This window comes from Pogona vitticeps, chromosome 13 (assembly GCF_051106095.1).
Source record: "Pogona vitticeps strain Pit_001003342236 chromosome 13, PviZW2.1, whole genome shotgun sequence".
NCBI classification, from domain to species: Eukaryota; Metazoa; Chordata; class Lepidosauria; order Squamata; family Agamidae; genus Pogona; species Pogona vitticeps.
In genome coordinates this window covers 11,620,356-11,627,323 of record NC_135795.1, presented here as the reverse complement: position 1 = coordinate 11,627,323, position 6,968 = coordinate 11,620,356, and the positions used below count along the sequence as shown (strand labels likewise).

The window sequence follows — 6,968 nt, the reverse complement described above, 5'->3', positions numbered from 1 at the left end:
TCTGAGTGAATTAATGAAGGTGGTGACCCTGATGGGATTTCTCAGAGCAATCTCTCCCATGTGTTACTGTGTGACTAGCATCTCATTCACAGCAAAAGGGGTTTCTGGACAGCTTTGCCCCACATCTGCCCAGACTAGGAAGACCTTGAAGGCAAAAACTAGGGTCTCCCTAGTGATACTGTAAAACACGTGATCCCTGGCTGCCACATGTGAATGCCTCTTCCTGACTGGTGCAAGTCATGGAGCGAGGAAATCGGGAGAACTAGCAAGTGCATCGGGTTAATAAATCCCCTCAGGTGCCAAAGATCCTTAAAGGGGGGGGAAATACGCGTAAAAAAGATGGCAGGCTAGTTGGGCAATAAAAACCGCAATTTCCTCTAGATAGGTTTCAGAATTACAGCAACAAAAAACAGAAAACGAAACACAACAAAAGCAGGAAGGAAAAAAAAAGTCGGTGTGGCGCCTTAAAGACTAAATGCTATGTATTGCAATGGAAGCTTTCGTGGAACAGGGTCCCCTTCATCAGACGTAATCGTGAGAATAGAGAGGGACTCTTAAAGGCGCCCGTTATTTATTATTTTAGCGAACGGGAGCCTCTGAACAGTTTGATCTCGTTTCTTTCCAACGTTGCCACGGCGCCCCGGGGCATTTGGAGGACTCCGACGAGAGCCTCTACACACACATAGGCTCCCGCCTAACGCGCATGCGCCTCTTCCCACACGGGCGACAACAATAGGAGACCGAGCCCATGCCCCGGAATAGCGCGCATGCGTGCGCGCTAGTCGCCGGCCCAGACAGCGGAGGCGCGTGCGTGGAGTGGGAGAAGGCGGGGGGGGGAATGGTGATCAGAGGCCGGAGCGCGGCGTGGAACGTCAGTGCGTCTTGACGCCGGATTGGCAGGAGGTGACCTCCTTTGGGGAGAGCGAGGGGGCGCCGGGGGGTGCGGGTGCAGAGCGTCCTCACCTGGGGCGGAAAAGAGGCTGGCAATTCGGAGGCCTCCGTAGGGGGCGCTGTGGCGCAAGAGGGCAGGTTTGTTGCCGGAAAGTGGCGGTTGGAAGGGTTTTGGGGGGGCGGGGAGGGGGGTCCTTGGGCATGTGGGTTAGCTGAGGGGAAAGGGTTGCTTGTGTGGTGAGGGTTATTTAATCCCTTTGTTTTGTGGGAAAGGAAAAAGGAGGGCGTTTGAGGCGGACTCTGTAAGGGGGGGGGGAAAGGAGGGACTCTCTCATTAAATAAAATTTGAGTTAAAGGGAGCCCCTGCATGCTAGGTGTTGTGGTTACTGTTGTGAGGCAGTTTCTGCTTCGGTCTGTTCCAGTAAACGGCTTTAAATATTTTTTTTTCTTTTCATGATGTAAGCCCCCTTGGGCCCTTTTTAAGGAGAGTACGGATATTTTAAATAAATAAACACACTCCACACATAGTAATTGCTGTAATAGGACTTAAGGCGGCAAACGCCGATGTGGAATGTGACAGGCAGCTGTCAGGATGCTGAATGTACTGCATTTAAAGCTTTTTGAAAAATATATCAATAAAGCTTTAATAATGGAGATACTAAAGAACGGTCTCTTTTTCCATGGTATTTAAAAAAAACACTTTTTTTGAAAAAAAGAAAGTATTGCAGCACTCCGTGTTGTTTTGGAAGAGCTCCCTATGTGTGGACCATTTCAGATTTTTGTACAAAAAAGGGTCTGTGGACTTAACGGCTTCAGTCAGTGCAGTTTGTTAATCTCATCTATAAAGTGCCCCTTTTTATCTTTGCAGTTGTGAAGTTGTTGACTTGGAAGGAAGCTCTTCGGACTTTGGCTGGGGTTGTTAACTGTAAATTTGTCACAGCAAATACAGTAAACGGGTTCGTGGGCTTAAAGTGGGCTGCAGCTCCTGAAAGCCTTCTACCTCAGTAAAATGAGTTAGGCTTTAAGGTGGTCTCTTTTCAGTAACCTAAGTCTTCTAGCACTTTACAGATAAAGCATGGCTGACAGTGTTGTAAACTTTTATTGACCAAAACTGCCTTCAGCAGTCCACAGAAGCTAACACAATGATAAATCTTTGGTCTCTTAAGGTGCTGTGGTACTCTTTTGACTCTGTTTCTAATGTGTGAGCTGAGGGAGGCCTCTTCAATCACTGATGGTTTTCTTGAGTCCTTGGGCACAAACAAACAGTAAAGTGAAAAGAGATGGATGGATGTTCAGGTCGATCACAATTGTTGTGTTGGAAAGGAGAACTAGAAGATAATGTAAGCGTTGGGGTTGGGCAGGAAGTAAAATATGGAAGAAATTATGAAAGTTTGAAAGTGTGGCAATCATCAGAGTATTTGCACTTTGGAAAGGAGCAAAAATATGTATACAGTATATGATGCCATGCCTCATTAGACCTAAATTCTGATCAGTACTCTTGAGTTTAAGGATGGGTAGGAACAAGGTGTTACATACAGCACTGATGTTACCTGTCTGTCATGGGTTTGGAGGGAAAGTTCCATCCTATGGGGAGTGGAAGGCGGGACATCAGGAGGAGGGGCTGTACTGTATAAATATGTGATGCCTGTGTGGCGAGGATAGGAGACACTGTGAGACACTGGGTTGTGACGAAGCAGCAGCTGGGAAGAAGAAGCTGTTGTGGGAGTCAGTGTGTCAGACAGGGTACTTCTGTGTGTCAGAGTACCAACCTGATAGGTTCAGGTGTCTGTTGGTTAGCCAGGACTGATAGGTTCAGGGTCTGTGCTTCAAGTTAAGGGTTCTGGGTGAACCAAACTGTATGCTTGTATGAGTGAGAATAAGCCACGTTACTTTATTTTATTCACCTGATTGTTTATTTTTCCCTGTGTGTATTTAAAATAAACCTTATTCTTTTTATTGTTTAAAAATCCATCCCTGGTCTGTGTGACTTCTTATAGGGAATGGTTGGTGGCAGCTTAGTGTAACTGTGTGGCAGATCCCAGTAGGTCTGGGTTTGTCACATTGATTGGTGTCCAGCGTGTGGGATACGACTGGTCCAGTTGTCCAGTGGTCCAGCAAAGCCTTGGCAAGTGTGCCCAGAGCAAGGGGGGTCTAGTCAGGGACAGTCTGAGGCGCGTAGGTAATCTTCTAGGTGTACCTCACGGGGAGGTGCGCTAGTAGAAGAACGTGCCAACTGGGGAGACTTAGATTAAGGTGCTCTGAGGCAGCCTAGTTTTGGCGGGAAAAAGCTGAGGTAAAACTGCGTAGTAACAGTGATCTAGCTTGCCAGCTGAGAGGCCCAGCAGAGGGGGGTAGGCTCTGACTCGATACTGTTGCAAGTTTGGTGCTGAAGAACAGCAGCAATCTCTAGGGAGAGCTGGTTCTGAGGCAAAAAGGAAAAAAGTGGTCGTTTTATTTTGAGGCTTGACTTTTAAAGCAGCCTGTTCTGAGGGGGGATTATGCCCTTGACTCGAAGCCAGATGGCAGAAATGAGTGGAGTGAAAGACCCCCAGATTGACCAAGGTTCTGAGGATGAATTTGGCTCAGTGCAAGGTGACAGCACAGGAGAGCAGGACCCAGAACTCAGAAAAATACTCCTAGCCCAACAGCATGAACTGAGGGTGAGGGAAATGGAGGAAAGATTAGAGAGAGAAAGAAGGCAATTTGAAATACAGAGAATTGAATTGGAATTGCAGAGAGAGAAAATGGCGTTTGAATTAAAAAAATTGGAACTGATGAATCAGAACAATAATAATAATAGGGATTCTGAGGGAGGCCAACTGTCTAAAGCTGACCTGAAGAAATTCCCTGTGTACCACAAGGGAGATTGTCCTGAGGTGTTCTTTTCCTTAGTGGAAAGAGCGTTTGTGGACTTCTCAGTGAGGGAAACTGAGAAGATGACCATCATGCGATCTTTAATCAGTGGTAGCCTGGCTGAGGTTTATGCCGAGATGCCTGAGGAACTGATGAAAGATTTTGCAGAGTTTAAAAAACTGGTGTTTGCCAGACATGGGATAAATGCGGAGCAGCTGAGACAAAGATTCAGGTCCCTCACCAAGAAACCAGAACAGACTTTTACCCAAGTGGGGGCCCAATTGGTGAGGCTGCTTGAGAAATGGCTATCGCAGGAGGGAACAGAGACCTATGAGCAGCTTAAAGACTTGATAGCACTGGAACAGTTCTATTCAGTCCTGCATGGGGAATTGAAATTCCAGGTGAGGGAAAGGAAACCGAAATCTGTGGCAGCAGCCGCAGAGATCGCAGATTTTATTTCCCAAATAAGAAAGCCCTTGGGTGAGGGGAAATCTGTAGGTAAACCCAAAGAAACCTACAGCAAGTACTCTCAGGGACCAGGGAAAAGCCAGCAAGGGGGAGGGGCCCATGGTGAAGGGAAGCCCTCAGATATGAAACTAAGACCTCAGATTTTGGAGGGAAAACCAAAACAAGATGAGAGAGAATCAAAATACTCCAGAAAATGTTATTTCTGTCAGGGAAAGGGTCATCTAATCTCAGATTGTGAGAAATTGAAGCAGCTAAAAGGAATGGTGCCTCAGGAGTCTAGTGGGACCAAGCCAAAAGCTGTGTTCTGTGTCCAGAAAGAGCAAGGCTCAGTGTCACTGAGGGAGCCTGTTGCCATGGCTACTCAGTCTGGAACAGCTACCTCTGCTGATCAGGCTGAGGAAAATGGTCCTCTTATAGAGGTAAAGCGCTGCTTGCTGGTGAAAACAGATTCTCAATTGTTTGAGACAGCTGGGGTGGACGTAGGAATACTTGACCGTCAGTATAGGGGGCTGCGGGACACTTGTTCCCAGGTAACCCTGTGCCATCCAGATATTATTCCTAGGGAGTTTATAATCCCAAATGAGAGCATGAAGGTGGCAGGGATTGAGGGGCAGGTAATCTCTCTGCCAGTAGCAGAGGTACCTGTCCACTTTCAAGGCTGGAGGGGAGATTGGCGGCTAGCGATTTCATCGACTCTGCCAGCAGCCGTGCTCGTGGGAAATGACCTGGCTGAACATGTGAAACGGGTGCTAGTGATTACACGCTCACAAGCCACCACGGGGACAGTTCAGGGGGGTAATGATGAGCCAGAGACGGAAGCAGAGGGGAGTTCAGAAGCTGTGGTGGAAACCTTAACCACAGACAGCAGATTTGGACAGGAGCAAAAGGCAGACGCCACTCTCCAAAAGTGTTTTGAACAGGTGACTGACGCCCAGCTAACACCTGAAACCCCAGTGAGATTTCTGGAGAAAAAGGGGATTTTATATAGAGAAACCCTGAGGAATATCTCAAAAGGGGGAGATGGGATCAGAAGTCAGCTGGTGGTACCTGAAAAGTATCGCCCCACGATCTTACAAAGGGGTCACTCTGACATGTTTGCTGCACACTTAGGGGTGAACAAAACACAGCAGAGCACCCAGGATGACCCACAAGACGTTGTGACATACATAGACACCTTGACGAATGACCTAAGGAGAAATCTAGAGCTGGCAGCAGAAAACCTGCAAGCTCAGAAGGTCAGACAGAAAACATGGTATGACCACAAAGCTAGAGAGAGGCACTTTGACCCAGGGGAGGAAGTGCTTTGGCTTAGGCCCTGCAGAGAGAACAAACTGCAACTCAAATGGGCAGGACCATATAGGGTCATTTCCAAGATGTCAGACCTGAACTACCTAATAGAGCAGGAGGAGAACCAAGCAAGGAGGGTGGTTCATGTGAATGCCCTAAAACCCTACTACAGAGGGGAACAGAGGGTTTTATTCGCGATAAAAGCAGCTGAGAGTGAGGAAGCGGAATTACCCTTCTGGGAGGGTAGAGGGGAAGTAAAATACAACCCAGAGGAGGTAAAGATCAGTCCTGCACTCACCCAAGACCAGCAGCAAGAACTAAAAATGCTGCTTAGTAAATATCAACAGGTGTTTTCCAACAAGCCGGGGATAGTGAAGGGAGTGATGCATCGGATCCACACAGGGGATGCACCCCCGCAGGCAGTATCCCCATACCGAGTAACGGGACCCTATAGGGACAAGGTGCGGAGGGAGCTGGACGAGATGCTGAGGGAGAACATAATCGTCCCCTCTTCTAGCCCTTGGTCCTCTCCGATAGTCCTTGTGGACAAGCCTGATGGGAGCATTAGGTTTTGTGTCGATTACAGGAAATTAAACCGTGTAACCACTCCTGATGCCTACCCAATGCCCAGGCTAGACAACCTGATTGAAACCATAGGGGGTTGTCGGTTCATTTCATCATTGGACCTGGTAAAGGGATATTGGCAATTAAGAATTGATCCCAGGGATCAAGAAAAGACTGCCTTTTGCAGCCCTTTTGGTCTCTATGAGTTTCGAGTCCTGAGCTTTGGTCTCAGAAATGCACCAGCCACATTCCAAAGGCTGATGGACCAGACCTTGGCAGGGCTCAGTGACTTTACAGTGGCCTACATTGACGACATAGGGATCTTCAGTAATACCTGGGAAGATCACCTGATACACCTGGAGTTAGTGCTGCAGAGGTTAAGTGCAGCAGGGCTAACAGTAAAGGCCAGCAAGTGTCAGCTGGGTAGCCCAGAAATAAAATACTTGGGTCACATGGTAGGGGGAGGAGTGATAAAACCCCTGGAGGCCAAAATAGAAGCTGTTCGTGATTGGCCTAGACCCAACACCAAGAAAAAAGTCAAATCATTTCTTGGGTTGGTGGGCTACTACAGAAAGTTCATCCCGAGGTTTAGCGAGATTGCGGCTCCGCTGACCGATCTGACGAGGAAGAAGGCTGATGACCGCATCCCGTGGACCAGCGACTGTGAGGAGGCGTTCCAGAGGTTGAAGGAGGCGTTAATCAACTATCCTGTGCTGCGCGCTCCAGACTTCGACCGGGAGTTCATCATCTACACCGACGCGTCTAACAGCGGGGTAGGAGCAGTTCTGTGCCAGGAGGATGAGAATGGTGACCAGCATCCAGTGTCCTACCTGAGTAGGAAACTTCAAAAAGGTGAGAGACATTTGGCAACCGTGGAGAAGGAGTGTTTGGCCATAGTCTACGCG

General features: G+C 48.2%; 1 protein-coding gene across 4 annotated transcripts in view; it reads left to right on the top strand.

The window, feature by feature from the left end:
• Positions 1-780: 780 nt before the first annotated feature.
• Positions 781-6,968, top strand: part of DAGLB (diacylglycerol lipase beta) — a 30,997-nt gene continuing 24,809 nt past the window's right edge. The window contains exon 1 of one of the 4 annotated variants that reach the window (XM_020799603.3): positions 781-903. The gene's annotated coding sequence lies outside the window, so the exon portion shown is untranslated. Of the gene's footprint in view, positions 1,030-2,134; positions 2,417-6,968 lie in introns of those variants that run through there. The other 3 variants (XM_020799604.3, XM_078381520.1, XM_078381518.1) reach the window with 3 other exon arrangements.